The following is a 14,934-nucleotide window of genomic DNA, read 5'->3' as shown; positions in this document are numbered from 1 at the left end:
CGAAAAAATTGATTAATTAATTGACAATATACAAGGGGGATTATTTAACACTGAATGTTGGTCTATATTTGGGTGGTTTGGGAGTATTCGTAAAATAAATATTAATTATAGTAAGGTTTATGGTCCTAGTAGGAGATATAGATATGGGGTATTGTTATTCATTAAGCTAGCGATTATATGTATCGCTAATTGAGAAAATTGGAGAAAATAGAATCTCTACTAATAGTGAATTTGGTCACTAGGTTCCTAAACAGATGGTATATATGTGCTGTACTATTTTGTCTTAATCAATATCTGGACATTCAATTTCTTTATCAATGGCAAAGGCTGCCTGGACCGGTTGGGTACGAAATGTTGACCATGAAAATGTTGACATTCAGAATATTGACACAGTTAAAAGGTCGACATTCAGAATGTTGACATGTTCATTAGGTCGTTTGCAGGGTTTAAACGTCAACAAGCATTACATTAAAAACCGGCAAAAAAAAACAGAAAATAGAAGTAAATGTAAGAAAACAAAAAATGTGTGGCCCCCACCAACAGCTTAACCAATCCTACTGCTGCCAACAAAATGGGAGGGGGAACATGGGGCTGGTGGCATAATAGCAAGGTAACCCGAAAGCCCTAGGGCTCCTCTCACACCACTGGGCGGTGGATGTGCGTTAATAGCAATTTAATTAATGTAAAGAAACATTTTATCCTGGGTGCACTACAGGTCCCAGCATGGCCAGGCTGCCATTAACTCTCTGGGCGTGCTGGTTGTTATGCACGTTTTGTCGCTATCCAATAACGATTGTCGAATCTCGATTTGTGTTTCCAACGCACAAATATTTATTCTCAAAAAGTAGCAGAATAATTCGAACAAAAAAATAATAAATACAGCTGTTACTTATCGCAGGCGCTCTGGATCCAGTGAACAGTCATTCAGGTCTGAAGTCTGTGGTCAAGATGACTGAACACTAGATGAGAAGCTCCTGCTTATATGCAGATAGAAATACAGTGAAACAATGCAGATGATGTGGCTTGCTTCTATTGGTCCAGGTTTCAGGAGGGTCCAGGGTGTTGCAGATCATAGGCTAGTTCAAACCAAAATATCCAAAGGTGGGGGTCATCTCTCCAGGGGATGTGTTCCGACTTTCCTGCCAAGAATCCAGTCTCAACTAGTTTATTAGCATTTTATAGTCAGCATCACTTTAAAGGTTTATTCCCTCACATCAATAACTAGAGTATGCAATGTGTGATCTCTTCGCCGAATGAACCGGGCAGCTGCTGATGAATAGGGGGTTAAAAAATATGATACCAGACATGACACTTTCCTTTAACCTGAACCATATGTTTTACTAACATGCATATAACTTATAATATTAAACATAAATACTACTATATTTCGACATAAATAACTATGTGTTGTAACTACATTTAATGTGTACTATTTACAAATGTGTGTGTTTGTGCGAATGTATACAAAAGTGTAAAAACTGTTATTGCCACGTGTTGCGGCTGGATACGCCCTTCCACGCCGTAGCGCGCTCTACGCCTATTTTCAGACAAAGACAACCAAGTTTGCTAGATATTAATTGAAATGACTTTATCCAATTTGCTGACTTCGACACGGTGCTTGTAGGACTACATGTACAAGCATACCCATGCTCTGGGACCTGTAGTGCACCAAAGAAATGTAAAAGACACACACTGTTTACTTAAATTGATATAAAAACACCCCAAAACATCGCTTATTCACCCATTTTATTGCTCACCTACATCCAGGGGTATTCATCTGTAATAGATCCAAACGATCCTTGCTTGGGAAAACAAAAACCAAAATACACAATGTTAAACTATCTCTAAAGAGCTCCCGGCACAAAGTGAGCTCTCTGCGGCACTGGTCCTATTTATAACATGGGTATTTCCCACGGCTTGAATTCAAGTGACCGGGGGAAATCGTCATGTTATAAATAGGACCAGTAACTCTAAGAGCTCACTTTGTGCCGGGAGCTCTTAGGATCTGGTTTTGCAGCGTCTACCAGGGTTTTTATTTTGAAAGAATCCAAGGATCTATTACAAATGCAGACCAGGGGGTAAATGTATGATGCTGCGATTTTTTTTCAACTCGCCGGAAATCGGCGACTTTGCATTGAAAATTTAAAGCGGCGATGGCTTGTAAAGGCTTGCCAACCTTCTGACATCATGTAGAACTGTCTGAGTTCAAATGAAAAGCAGAAGCTGGAGAGCTGTGAGAACATGTCTATACTGTGCGGTACATACCGAGAACTGACGATGGCTGCCAGGCACTTCCTGAATGGCAAGTGGATGGCAGTGATGTCACTTCCACCAAACACACATGGACTGTGGATGTATTTGGGTTTTTATTTTGCCAAGTATGGCTCGTTGGATCTATTACATTGCATTTTTCTTTGGAACACTATAGGTCCCTGCGGGCCCTGAGTGCCAGGGTATGCTGGCACTTGTGGTTCCCCAAGTGCCAGCATGCCCTGGCGGCCAAGGGGTACGTTGGCGCTTGTAGTACTACAAGCACCAGCATATCCAGAGTGTTAATGGCAACCTAACAATGCACAGACCTGTAGTGTTCCAGGGAAAATGTTTTTGTTTTTAATTAAAACTATTATTAGTTCCTCACACCCACCGTCCCAGGGGTGTGGGAAGAGCCCCTTTCAGCATGTCGCTGGGTACACCTCGGGCGGGGGTCTGCATTTTTATTTCCTGACCTGATCTCCCGACGGAATCCACCCCCATGCTGACCATCCTGGGACTGGTTGGGCATTGTGGTAGGGGGGCCCTAGTCTGTGGGTTTCCCTGAAACATAGCCTACTGCTTGTAATAGTAAAATCGGTGGGACCCCATGCTGTTTGTCCACCTGATTTTGTTAGTACCAAGTAAAGCCAGTTTAAACTTAATGCTTTATGTCGACACTGTCACAGTTGACTTTACAACCTGTCAACATTCATAATGGCGACATTTTAACCCTATCGACCTAATGAACATGTGGACATTCCTACTACATCTTCCCCTGGACTTGTAGTCTTTTTGTCGTGCCAGCAAGTGGCAGCGGCTACAGAGGTTACATCATCCCCCTGGTGGACTGGCACAGATGCCTCCAGATTCAGTGCCAGTGGAACACCTATAAAACAAGGTTTGGTTGGCGCATGCTGACTGCCAACACAAACACCATCACCGACACTCCAAAAATAACAAGCCAGAGAGGCATGAAAATAAGGCAAAGAATACACAATATTGAGATACGTTACTCAGGGGACCTCAGATGTCCACCCCAGGTGATCATAAGAGAGCGCCATGGGAGGTTCCATCTCCCTTCTAGACCACTGGGATAGGTAATTCAGTGTCTCCATTTCTGATACATGCTAAGCTCCTCTTTCTCTGTCCCTCAAGGCTCTGTTCTTGCCCTTCGGTTATCTTTCATTACACCTCTTCTCTGGGTGAACTAAGACATCTTTGGACTCCATTACCCCCTCTATCCAGATGACACTCAAATAGATCTCTTCTCCCCTGGCCTTGCTCCTCTCTTATACCATGTGTACAACATGGATGTTCTGACGCTACCTCACACTGTGTGAGGAACTAATCACAAGCAACTGTAAAAATGTATTTTATTCTCGGCAGACATTACCAACATTCTAATAAATGTGTTTCATAGATTTTTTTTTTTTAAAAAGTAGTGGAGCACAGCAGACCTGTCCCCGATTTCAAATGCACACGCTAGATTTGTGCGTATAATACTGAACGCGGGTTGCGGTCTTCCCCTTACCTGCCTTTCCCCTCTATAGCCCACCAGGAATGCAGTGGCCTAAACCGCTGCACCACTCTTCTTATCCCTTCACTGGCTCCCCGTTCCCTCCAGATGTCAATTCAAGCTACTCACCCTCACCTACAAAGCCCTCACCAGCAGATCCTCTTCTGAACTTGTCACCAAATACCATCCCAATCAACCTCTCCATAACGCCTCTGAATCACACATCTTCTGCCCTCCAATAACCAGCTCTCACTCTAACCTCCAAACTTCTCCTGTGCTGCTCCACACTCATGGAACTCCCTGTCTCACCTGACCAGTCTCCACCCCAACCTCCAATCTCTCAAGCACAAATTCAAAACCCACCTCTTCAATATAGCCTACCCATTCCCAGACTACTCCATCTACATGCTGTACTTGTGTCCTACTAACTCCTACTGTCTCTGCTGTCCCCCTCACTCTAGACAGTAAACCCTCATGAACAGAGCCCTCTCTTCTCTGTCTCATGTCTCCTCCGCCTTGTCTACCTTGAATATACCTGTTTTGCTTTTATGTTTAACTTGTATTTGTGTGTTATGTTTCTATATATCATTTCTAGTCACAAAATTTGTACTTGTTTAACTGCTATTATAACTCATACTTGTAATTTGTCCTTGTTACTGGATCACGTAGAAATAACTTATTGTAGATATTTATTTTAATTAGGAGTGCAGTGCACCTCTGTATATCATTGCAAATGTAATTAACTTTTTTTATTGGTATGTGTGGAAATGTATTGATTTCTGAGACAGTATGTCATGTTGGGGTTTTGCAACTGTCTGTTGAAATGTTAATTTGACCTTTTCATCGCTTAGTGATCAAAATCACTGTTGAGCCTGAAAGACAGGAGGGGGTAATTATACTTGCTGGTAGACTCCCTATGCAACTGATCACAGATGAATGTGAATTTTGCAAGCTAAATTGCATTCAAAGCAAGATTATAGAAATGTTATATCCTGATGGTAAACATTCAATAGAAAACCTCAGACGTAGTGGTGCAGGCTGCATGAAGCACCTGGATTGGTTAGAAGGGCAGGAGGCTGGATTACATGCTGCCAGGGTATCTATGTAAATCTGTATAAAAAGCACTGTTTGACCATGTATTAGTATTATTCCATCTGTACAGTTCTGGAAAGCCCGCTAGTACCACAAACTGACGTGTGTAACTATTAGAACACTTGAGCTAATAAAACATCACTGCATCAAGATCCTGCTTTGACGACTACTTACCTGCTGTAATTCCTGTGACCTACACATTAGACCCAATCTAATCCATTATCCGGCTGTTCTGAGGTTAGGACTCAGCATCCAGTACCAACGCTCTGCCCACTACCTGCAGCTCTGACCAGTGTTATAGGTCGAGGGGAACCATCCACAGCAACCCTGATCTATAGGAAGAGGTCAGTGGTACTAACCCAGGTGCCCAGCAAGTGGGTACACTAGCAGCGGGAGTTACCCATAAGGAAGTGGTTCAAGGCGCAGATGAAATAGCCTAGTGGTGGTAGCAGGCTCCCCCTACTGCGGTCAGAGGGGCGCAAATTGGGATAAAGAATGGGGAACATGGCAAGGCAAGCCCAGCCGGTCCCCAGCAACACACGGACAGGATGGCAGAGGTCCATCCATACAATACATATAAAACACATGTAAAATATAATACACATATTGGGCCTGAGTCAATAACGGGAGCAAAGCATAAAAAAAGGAGTAAATTTGCACCTGAGCAAAATCGTGTTTCATTGAGGGGGAGGAGGGGGAGGTAAATGTAAAATTGTGAGGACAGATCTATAGTTGAGGTAGGGCATGTCCTAGATCAACATTACATTTTAAAAGCTATCTAGTATTTGTGTGTTACATGAAAAAACAGTATTTAACATATGTGTAAAATAATAAACTCATTTGCACCCCTTGCATTGTACCATGGTTTGTCCTGGACAACAGTAACTCTTTTTTTTGCCTTATATCCTTAATGAGTCAGGCCCATAGGGTATTACTCATGATAATGTTATAAGTCAGGACAAAAGATCTGCAGATAATTGTGACAGTATGTGGCAAGTATAATATATAATGGTCTAATGGTATAATCTTTATGTAATGTAAGGATTATATTATCTTGAGGAAACTGGAGAGAACAATAAGTAATGATCTGTGTGCTGGACATTTCCTTGTAGTACAGACGTTCTCTCCTGCTGGATAAATACATCTCTGAATCTCATCGCTATATACAGGGTAATCTGAGAGAACCACAATTCATTCATCAAGAGAGCGCAGACAATGGATAATAAAATATCCTCATATGCTGCTGTTATTTCAAATATATCTTCAAATATTTATTATATTTCTAAAATGTTGTCTTCATCCAGCTCAGCTATAACATCATAATAAATGTCATGAAGACACAAATCAGGTTTATAAAGCCCTAATTATAATGACCTGGGCTCCCTGACACCCAACTAACAGGCAGTAACAATGTAACCACTGCTCCCAATGTATCAGAGGCTCAGCTCATGTGACCACAGCCAGCCAATCCTCAGTCAGTATTATATTACCAGGACTGGGAGACAGACTGCAGCATTAATCCTGGAGGAGAAGCCACTGTGACACTGGTACTAATATACCCCAGCGGGGATTACACAGTATAAGTATCCAGACGGGACACGGAAGGAAAGTGACATTTATCTATTAGTACACAGAACGTGTCCCCGTTTATGGGAGCAGCGGCCATTTTCCTGTAGTGCAGACACTATCATCTAGTGGAGAAATAATGTCTGTTATTCTGTATGAAATACAACCGTTGTGTTGTATATAACACAACCTACATCTGTCTCCTGCTCCACAGTAAGAGCTGACCCAGATATTAGTGTATTACACCTCAGATGAGCGGCGGCCATTTTCTTATAGTCTCCCAGACATAACCTTCCTCCTACGTCATAATATCTGCGTCTACCACGTGACGCTGCGGAGAGGGCGGAGCCATAGAATCCCAAGCAGCCATTTTATCTGTGTGAAGGGTATAACAGTCACAGGTAATGTGTTATATTATTATTATTATATAGAGGAGAGGGGACTGTACAGTGATATATGGGGAGTAATAACTCCCAGCACACACTGATATGGGGGATTATTATTATTATATAGAGGAGAGGGGTCTGTACAGTGATATATGGGAGTAATAACTCCCAGCACACACTGATATGGGGGATTATTATTATTATATAGAGGAGAGGGGTCTGTACAGTGATATATGGGGAGTAATAACTCCCAGCACACACTGATATGGGGATTATTATTATTATATAGAGGAGAGGGGACTGTACAGTGATATATGGGGAGTAATAACTCCCAGCACACACTGATATGGGGGATTATTATTATTATATAGAGGAGAGGAGACTGTACAGTGATATATGGGGATTAATAACTCCCAGCACACACTGATATGGGGGATTATTATTATTATTATATAGAGGAGAGGAGACTGTACAGTGATATATGGGGAGTAATAACTCCCAGCACACACTGATATGGGGATTATTATTATTATATAGAGGAGAGGGGACTGTACAGTGATATATGGGGAGTAATAACTCCCAGCACACACTGATATGGGGGATTATTATTATTATATAGAGGAGAGGGGACTGTACAGTGATATATGGGGAGTAATAACTCCCAGCACACACTGATATGGGGGATTATTATTATTATATAGAGGGGAGGGGTCTGTACAGTGATATATGGGAGTAATAACTCCCAGCACACACTGATATGGGGATTATTATTATTATATAGAGGAGAGGGGACTGTACAGTGATATATGGGAGTAATAACTCCCAGCACACACTGATATGGGGGATTATTATTATTATATAGAGGAGAGGGGATTGAAGTCCGATAGAATGCGCCTGATCCACTCTCTTTTATTCTTTTTGTTTTATGCTCAATTTGTAAAAAATAGAATATATTCATCATCATCATTTATTAATATAGCGCCACTAATTCCGCAGCGCTGTATAGAGGATTCATTCATATCGGTCCCTGCCCAATTGGAGCTTACATTCCATGGTCGTGAATTTAACTCATTCCCCCAGTGCTGTGAGGCAGAAGTGCTAACCACCTAGCCACCGTGCTGCCCATATATTTTTTAATAATTACAACTCCCACAGTCCCATTTATCCTATCCTTCAATACTGAGTTATCCTTCCTGTTACGCGCCTAAATATTCCTTTGTTGTATATTATTCCCCCCCCCCCCCCCCATAGAATTTGGCAGCAGAAAATAGTCTATGGGTCCCTTTAACCTGTCATGTTTTGTGTTTATTATATAGTTTTTCTTTTATGAAACAATGACAATATGTCTGTCCCACACATTCTTTAATACTTTTACTATACAAGTCTGCACGTCATCTGCTGGGAAACCATTCAACGGATCTACTACTCTATTATTCTAAGTTTTTCCTTATGGTACCCCTTATTTGTAAATGTCCTGATGTTTTTTCCCCAGAAAATTTTGTCAGCCGGGTGGCATTAAGAAGTAGCCGGGTGGGGGCAGTGTAATACTTTGCAATAATATTGAGAAATTTTGGTGATTATTGCCCACACCGGTCAGGACTGGTCAGACTTGTGGTCAGTGGTGTAACACACACTGCTGGCTGTAGTGCTCACACAGTGCCTGTTTTAATAGGAGAAACAATGGTTTATCCTCTTATAATATGACTCCAAGAGCCAGGTGGAAAGTAAAATCATCCGGGTGGAGCACCAGGGAAATCGGTTCTGGGGAGAACACTGGTCCTGCCTTCCTGATCTCCGAGCTACGCCAGTCGTTTCATGAGCAAATGGGAGGATGAGACGATATGTTCAGACCATGGCTTTGGAGTGAACCTTGTTCTCTGGCGCCGTTATATAGATGACATTTTCTTCATCTGGAGAGGAGACGAGCCGTCTCTTCTCACTTTCATAACTCACATTAATAATAACCCCTATCATTTGAAATTCCCTGCGAAATACAGCAAATCCGAGGTTGACTTCTCGACTTGTCAATATAATATACAAGGCAATAAATTGGAAACCAAGACACTACAAACAGGTAGATGTCAACCGCTACATTTTGGCGATAAGCAATCACTATTCACAATGGCTTACGCATATTCCGAAAGGCCAGTTCATTAGAGTCAGATTAAACACTCCGATATAAACAACTACAGAGTACAAGCCAACTACCTCAAGTCACAATTTGAACAGAAATGTTACAATGAAGCTGCTCTGGGATCAGCTTATACAGAAGTTGAACAATTAGGATCTTTGGAATATAGGGAGAACTTGACAGACACTGAAGTAGGTTCACAAACCTACTTCATTACAAATTCTAATCTGCAAAACAAATCAGGACGAAGACCTCAGAACCATTCTGCCCCCACAACCTAGAAATATTCTAGTCATAAATCACATTAGAACCAAACCTAGATCTATTATTCAGACAACATTGACCACAATGAAGGAACAAACTGGTTTGTACTATTATGGCCGTTGTTCAGGTTGTGTATCCACAAACCAAAAAAGCACCAAATCCATTACAGAATTTAAGTCTTATCAAACACAACGTATTTACCCAATTAAAGGGACCAATACCTGTGACACTAAGGGGCATATTCAATTAGCTTTCCGGTTCGCGGTAACGAATCCTGCGCACTATTGCCGTTAATACGGTACTGCATTAACGCAGATTTTTGTACGCAACCCTATGGGCTGCAAAGGAAAATCCACGTTATTGCGGTACCGTGTATTGACTACGCGGCGCGATCCCGCGGACCGGAAAGCTAATTGAATATGCCCCTAAGGATGTGTTACAACTCACCTGTCCTCGCTCCAGCGCCGCGATCCTCTCTCTCTTCCGGGTCGCGGTTGTGCTGTCACGTGACAGTCTGGGCGGGGAATTCAAACTTGCAACCCTACTAAAGACCTGTTCTGACACCTGGGCAGCGTCGGAGCAACTTCCTATGTTCCCTGACTAGGTGCTTCTCGTGTGTCTCTCCGTGTATTAGTTCTTGCAGACTTCTCATACATTATCTCCACTCCAGTGTACCAGATCCAGGCTTGCTGACTACGTATTATCTCCATTCCAGTGTACCAGACCCCGGCTTGCTGACTACGTATTATCTCCACTCCAGTGTACCAGACCCCGGCTTGCTGACTACGTATTATCTCCACTCCAGTGTACCAGACCCAGGCTTGCTGACAAGGTATTATCTCCACTCCACGTATACCAGACCCCGGCTTGCTGACTACGTATTATCTCCACTCCAAGTGTACCAGACCTCGGCTATCCTGATACTACCTTCCAGTTCCCGTGTTATTGTGGGCTACCTCCTACATCCTTACCTCTAGAGGCAGACCAGTGGACCGCGACCTGCGATCCTCCACAGCAAAGCCCATCCCGTCTTGCAGCGGTTCTTGGTGAACACCAGGAGGTTTGTTAGATTCAGCACCACCGGCCGGCCAGCGCTGATCTAGAGTAAGGCAAGTACTCCATATTTAATACCTTCATTGCTACATTGTTGTACACGCTACATAATTGTTATAGGATGTGATTTATGTCCTACAATGTTCGTGTAATCTGCAATATGTGGGTCAGATGATCAGGCCCCTGAAAACCCAGATAGGGGAGCACATCCATAATATTAAGGATGAACTAGACACACACAGTTTATCACATTATTTCAAGCATCACCACAATAGAGACCCATCATCTCTGCAGTTTATGTCCATCCTAAAAGTCTATAGAAATTGGAGGGGAGGAGATTTCATTAAAACTGTTAATACAATTGAGACAAGGTGGATCTTGGCTCCAGAGGGTCTTAACATAGATTTTGAAATACAAAGTTGTATTTAGTACCATTCAATCATGTAAAGGTCCAGACCTGACGTTTACGGTCATACCACCTTGGAATAAGCCCAACCCATCAGAACTTGTAAGTGAAACCGGGCTGGGCTAGGTGGGTTGCGGAGACAGTAGACTTTGGGAATACCTAGTACAATACACCACTAGGTTATACCGTTAGGGATGGAATCATCGAATGGGCACATTTATCTGGATAACAATCCTCCCCATGATACTATTTATATTTTCTTGTATTTTTTCCATCATTCTCCTCCCTCCTTTGTTTTGTCCATTGATCTTGTTATCCTCTATCTACATATATAGTGGATGGTCTTGGTACCCGAATATGCACTTAGGGTCATTTCTACAACCCCTCTAGTTGGTCATCATTTAAAATAGTTGATAATATATTAGAGAGTTGGAGCTCAGGGTTATTATAAGAAGAATTTAGATCATCCCTATCCTCATATAATGTCCTAGTACAATTATTTCTTCATTTGTATTTCACTATGGGGCATATTCAATTGTTATCGGAAACGCTGAAAAACTCGCGCTCCGCACACTATTACAGTTATTACGGTAGTTTTCTCACTGGATGTCCCTGAGCCGCGAGCTGCAATCCAGCTTACTATTACCGTAATAACCGAAATATTGCCGCAGGGATTCAGAAGAATTGAATATGCCCCTATGAGTCTTATCTTGAGTATCCCTTTGCATAACATAGTAACATAGTGACATAGTGACATAGTAACATAGTTGATGAGGTTGATAAAAGACACCAGTCCATCAAGTTCAACCTATTTTGGATCTCCTGCGATCCTGCACTTATATTAGAAATGAATCCAGAGTAAGCAACCACCCATCTGTTTCAATTGTGAAAATCCCCCCAGACCCAATATTGCAGTCCTATTTTTACCCTATATCCACTATTATCCTTTATTTTAATTAACGGTCGTATCCCTGGATACACTTTTCCGGCCAAAATTTGTCTAACCCTTTCTTAAACATATCTATTGAATCTGCCATCACAACCTTCCCTGGCAATGAATTCCATATCTTGACTGCCCTTACTGTAAAGAACCCCTTCCTTTGCTGGTTGTGAAATTTCCTCTCCTCTAACCTTAGGGGATGACCACGTGTCCTGTGTATGGTCCTTGGGGTAAAAAGTTCCCATGAAAACTCTCTGTATTGACCCCTAATGTATTTGTACATAGTAATCATATCTCCCCTTAGACGCCTCTTTTCTAAAGTAAACATGCCTAAACTGGCTAACCTTTCCTCATAACCTAATGACTCCATACCCTTTATCAATTTTGTCGCCCTTCTCTGAACCCTTTCTAGTTCCAAATTATCTTTTTTATAGAGTGATGCCCAGAACTGTACTGCATATTCAAGATGAGGTCTTACCAACGATTTATACAGTGGCAAAATGACACTGTCTTCCCTTGCATCTATGCTCCTTTTTATGCATGCCAATACTTTGTTTGCCCTTGCAGCTGCTGCTTGACATTGAGCACTATTGCTAAGTCTACTGTCTACGAGCACTCCCAAATCCTTTTCCATTATAGATTCCTCTAAATTAATTCCATTTTATTTATAGATTGTGTGTTTGTTTTTGATCCATAACCTTACATTTATCTATGTTAAACCTCATATTCCATTTGGCCGCACAATCCTCCAGTTATTTAAGTCCCTCTGTAGAGAAGCTACATCTTGCTCTGATTTTATTACCTTACAGAGTTTAGTATCATCTGCAGAAATATAAACTTTACTCTCTAAACCATCACCAAGGTCATTAATAAATATATTAAATATTAGTGGCCCCAGTGGTTCAATCTGTATCAGACGTCCGCATATTAATATTATGAGTAATACCTCTTACAGGCAAAATTGTGGGTTAGATGTTTTTCTCCTTTCTGTACATGTAATCATTCTATATCTGTAGCTTTAGATCCATCATATTTTTATTGTAGGTAACTCACTCAAGCATCTACTGATTATTGTGTTTGCCATGTGATCTTATACATGACTTACAGAGCATCCAGAAAGTATTCACAGTGCTTCACTTTTTCCACATTTTGTTAGGTTACAGCCTTATTCCAAAATGGAATAAATTCCTTTTTTTCCCTCAAAATGCTACACACAATACCCCATAATGACAATGTGAAATTTTTTGGGGGGGAGATTTTTGCAAATTTATTAAAAATAAAAAACTAAGAAATCACATGTACATAAGTATTCACAGCCTTTGCTCAATACTTTGTTGATGCACCTTTGGCAGCAAATACAGCCTCAAGTCTTTTTGAATATGATGCCACAATCATGGCAGATCTATCGTTGGGCAGTTTCGCCCATTCCTCTTTGCAGCACCTCTCAAGCTCCATCAGGTTAGATGGGAAGCGTCGGTGCTCAGCCATTATCAGATCTCTCCAGAGATGTTCAATCTGATTCAAGTCTGGGCCACTCAAGGACTTTCACAGAGTTGTCCTGAAGCTACTCCTTTGATATCTTGGCTGTGTGCTTTGGGTCGTTGCCCTGCTGAGAGATGAACCGTCGCCCCAGTCTGAGGTCAAGAGCGCTCTGGAGCAGGTTCTCATCCAGGATGTCTCTGTAAATTGTCGCATTCATCTTTACCTTGACGCTGCCACTACCATGCGTCACTGTAGGGATGGTATTGGCCTGGTGATGAGCGGTGCCTGGTTTCCTCCAAACATGACGCCTGCATTCACTCCAAAGAGTTCAATCGTTGTCTCATCAGACCAGAGAATTTTGTTTCTCATGGTCTGAGAGTCCTTCGGGTGCATTTTGGCAAACATCAGGCGGGCTGCCATGTGCTTTTTACTAAGGAGTGGCTTCCGTCTGGCCACTCTACCATACAGGCCTGATTGGTGGATTGCTGCAGAGATGGTTGTCCTTCTGGAAGGTTCTCATCTCCCCACAGAGGAATGCTGTAGCTCTGACAGAGTGACTGTCTGGTTCTTAGTCACTTCCCTGACTAGGGCCCTTCTTCCCTGATCGCTCAGTTTAGACAGCCGGCCATCTCTAGGAAGAGTCCTGGTGGTTTCCGAACTACTTCCAATTACGAATGATGGAGGCCACTCTGCTCATTGGGATCTTCAAAGAAGCAGATATTTTTCTGTACCCTTTCCCAGATTTGTGCCTCGAAACAATCCTGTCTCGAAGGTCTACATACAATTCCTTTGACTTCATGCTTGGTTTGTGCTCTGACATGCACTGTCTAGTGTGGGACCTTATATAGACAGGTGTGTGCCTTTGCAATTCATGTCCATTCAAATTAATTTAACACAGGTGGACTCCAATTAAGCTGTAGGAACATCTCCAGGATGATCAGTGGACACAGGATGCACCTGAGCTCAGTTTTGAGCTTCATGGCAAAGGCTGTGAATACTTATGTACATGTGATTTCTTAGTTTTTAATTTTTAATAAATTTGCAAAAATCTTGTCATTACTGGGTATTGTGTGTAGAATTTTGAGGGAAAAAGGGAATTTATTCCATTTTGGAATAAGGCTGTAACATAACAAATTGTGAATAAAGTGAAGCGCTGTGAATACTCCGGATGCTCTGCAAGTCATGTAGCTCTATGGATATACAATATATGAGGACCGTTCATCATAGCTAATGACTTCCTATTCGAATGATGGACAGTTTATTATAGGACTACTTGTCAATCAACATGTGGGCTATTTATACCAATACAAGCAGGACCATTGCAATCCCCATTGAGAAAGTCACAGAGTGACAAATGCGTGTGATCCTTCATCACGTCTCCACTTCATCCACCTACAGGTAGTGACGTTCCTGAGTGGAACGCACGCCGACCGGGATATCCGACACATTTAGCAGGAACGTGTCCTCGCATCTATCTATCTACAAGCTGGCCAACGCTTCCTCTCCTCGCTCAATCTTTGTGCCAAACACCAAGTGTTGCACCCCCCATTTTGGATTGGTTCCTTCTACATAGTAGACTGATTGGGCGCATATACCGCAATGATGCTTGAGTATCATCTCGGATTCTTGTAGCTGTACCCACCGATCACCTAATTGGTGTATGTATACCTAGATGTTTTAATTGCATTGTGTTTTCTTTGTTGAGCATGTGTGTTCTTTTAATCAGTATTAAATTGATTTATACTTTTATGTTTATTTATTAGTCAGTTGCTTCAATTTAGCGCATTGTCACTGTGGATGTTTTGAGCGCTGGATCACATCTTTTGTGAATCTGATCTCTATTCC

General features: G+C 42.0%; 2 protein-coding genes across 26 annotated transcripts in view; one reads left to right on the top strand and one right to left on the bottom strand.

Moving 5' to 3' along the window:
• Window positions 1-14,934, bottom strand: part of LOC142160072 (uncharacterized) — a 1,559,230-nt gene that overhangs the window by 295,901 nt on the left and 1,248,395 nt on the right. The window lies entirely within an intron of this gene.
• LOC142160103 (uncharacterized) overlaps window positions 1-14,934 on the top strand; it is a 212,450-nt gene that overhangs the window by 63,729 nt on the left and 133,787 nt on the right. For 2 of the 4 annotated variants that reach the window (XM_075215055.1, XM_075215051.1), the window contains exons 1-3: window positions 6,357-6,828; window positions 9,879-10,321; window positions 14,492-14,747. The exons of 1 other annotated variant lie outside the window; for it this stretch is intronic. The gene's annotated coding sequence lies outside the window, so the exon portion shown is untranslated. Of the gene's footprint in view, window positions 1-6,356; window positions 6,829-9,878; window positions 10,322-14,491; window positions 14,748-14,934 lie in introns of those variants that run through there. One more of the 4 variants, XM_075215054.1, reaches the window with a different exon arrangement.

This window comes from Mixophyes fleayi, chromosome 6 (assembly GCF_038048845.1).
Source record: "Mixophyes fleayi isolate aMixFle1 chromosome 6, aMixFle1.hap1, whole genome shotgun sequence".
NCBI classification, from domain to species: Eukaryota; Metazoa; Chordata; class Amphibia; order Anura; family Limnodynastidae; genus Mixophyes; species Mixophyes fleayi.
This window is presented reverse-complemented; position numbering and strand designations above follow the sequence as displayed.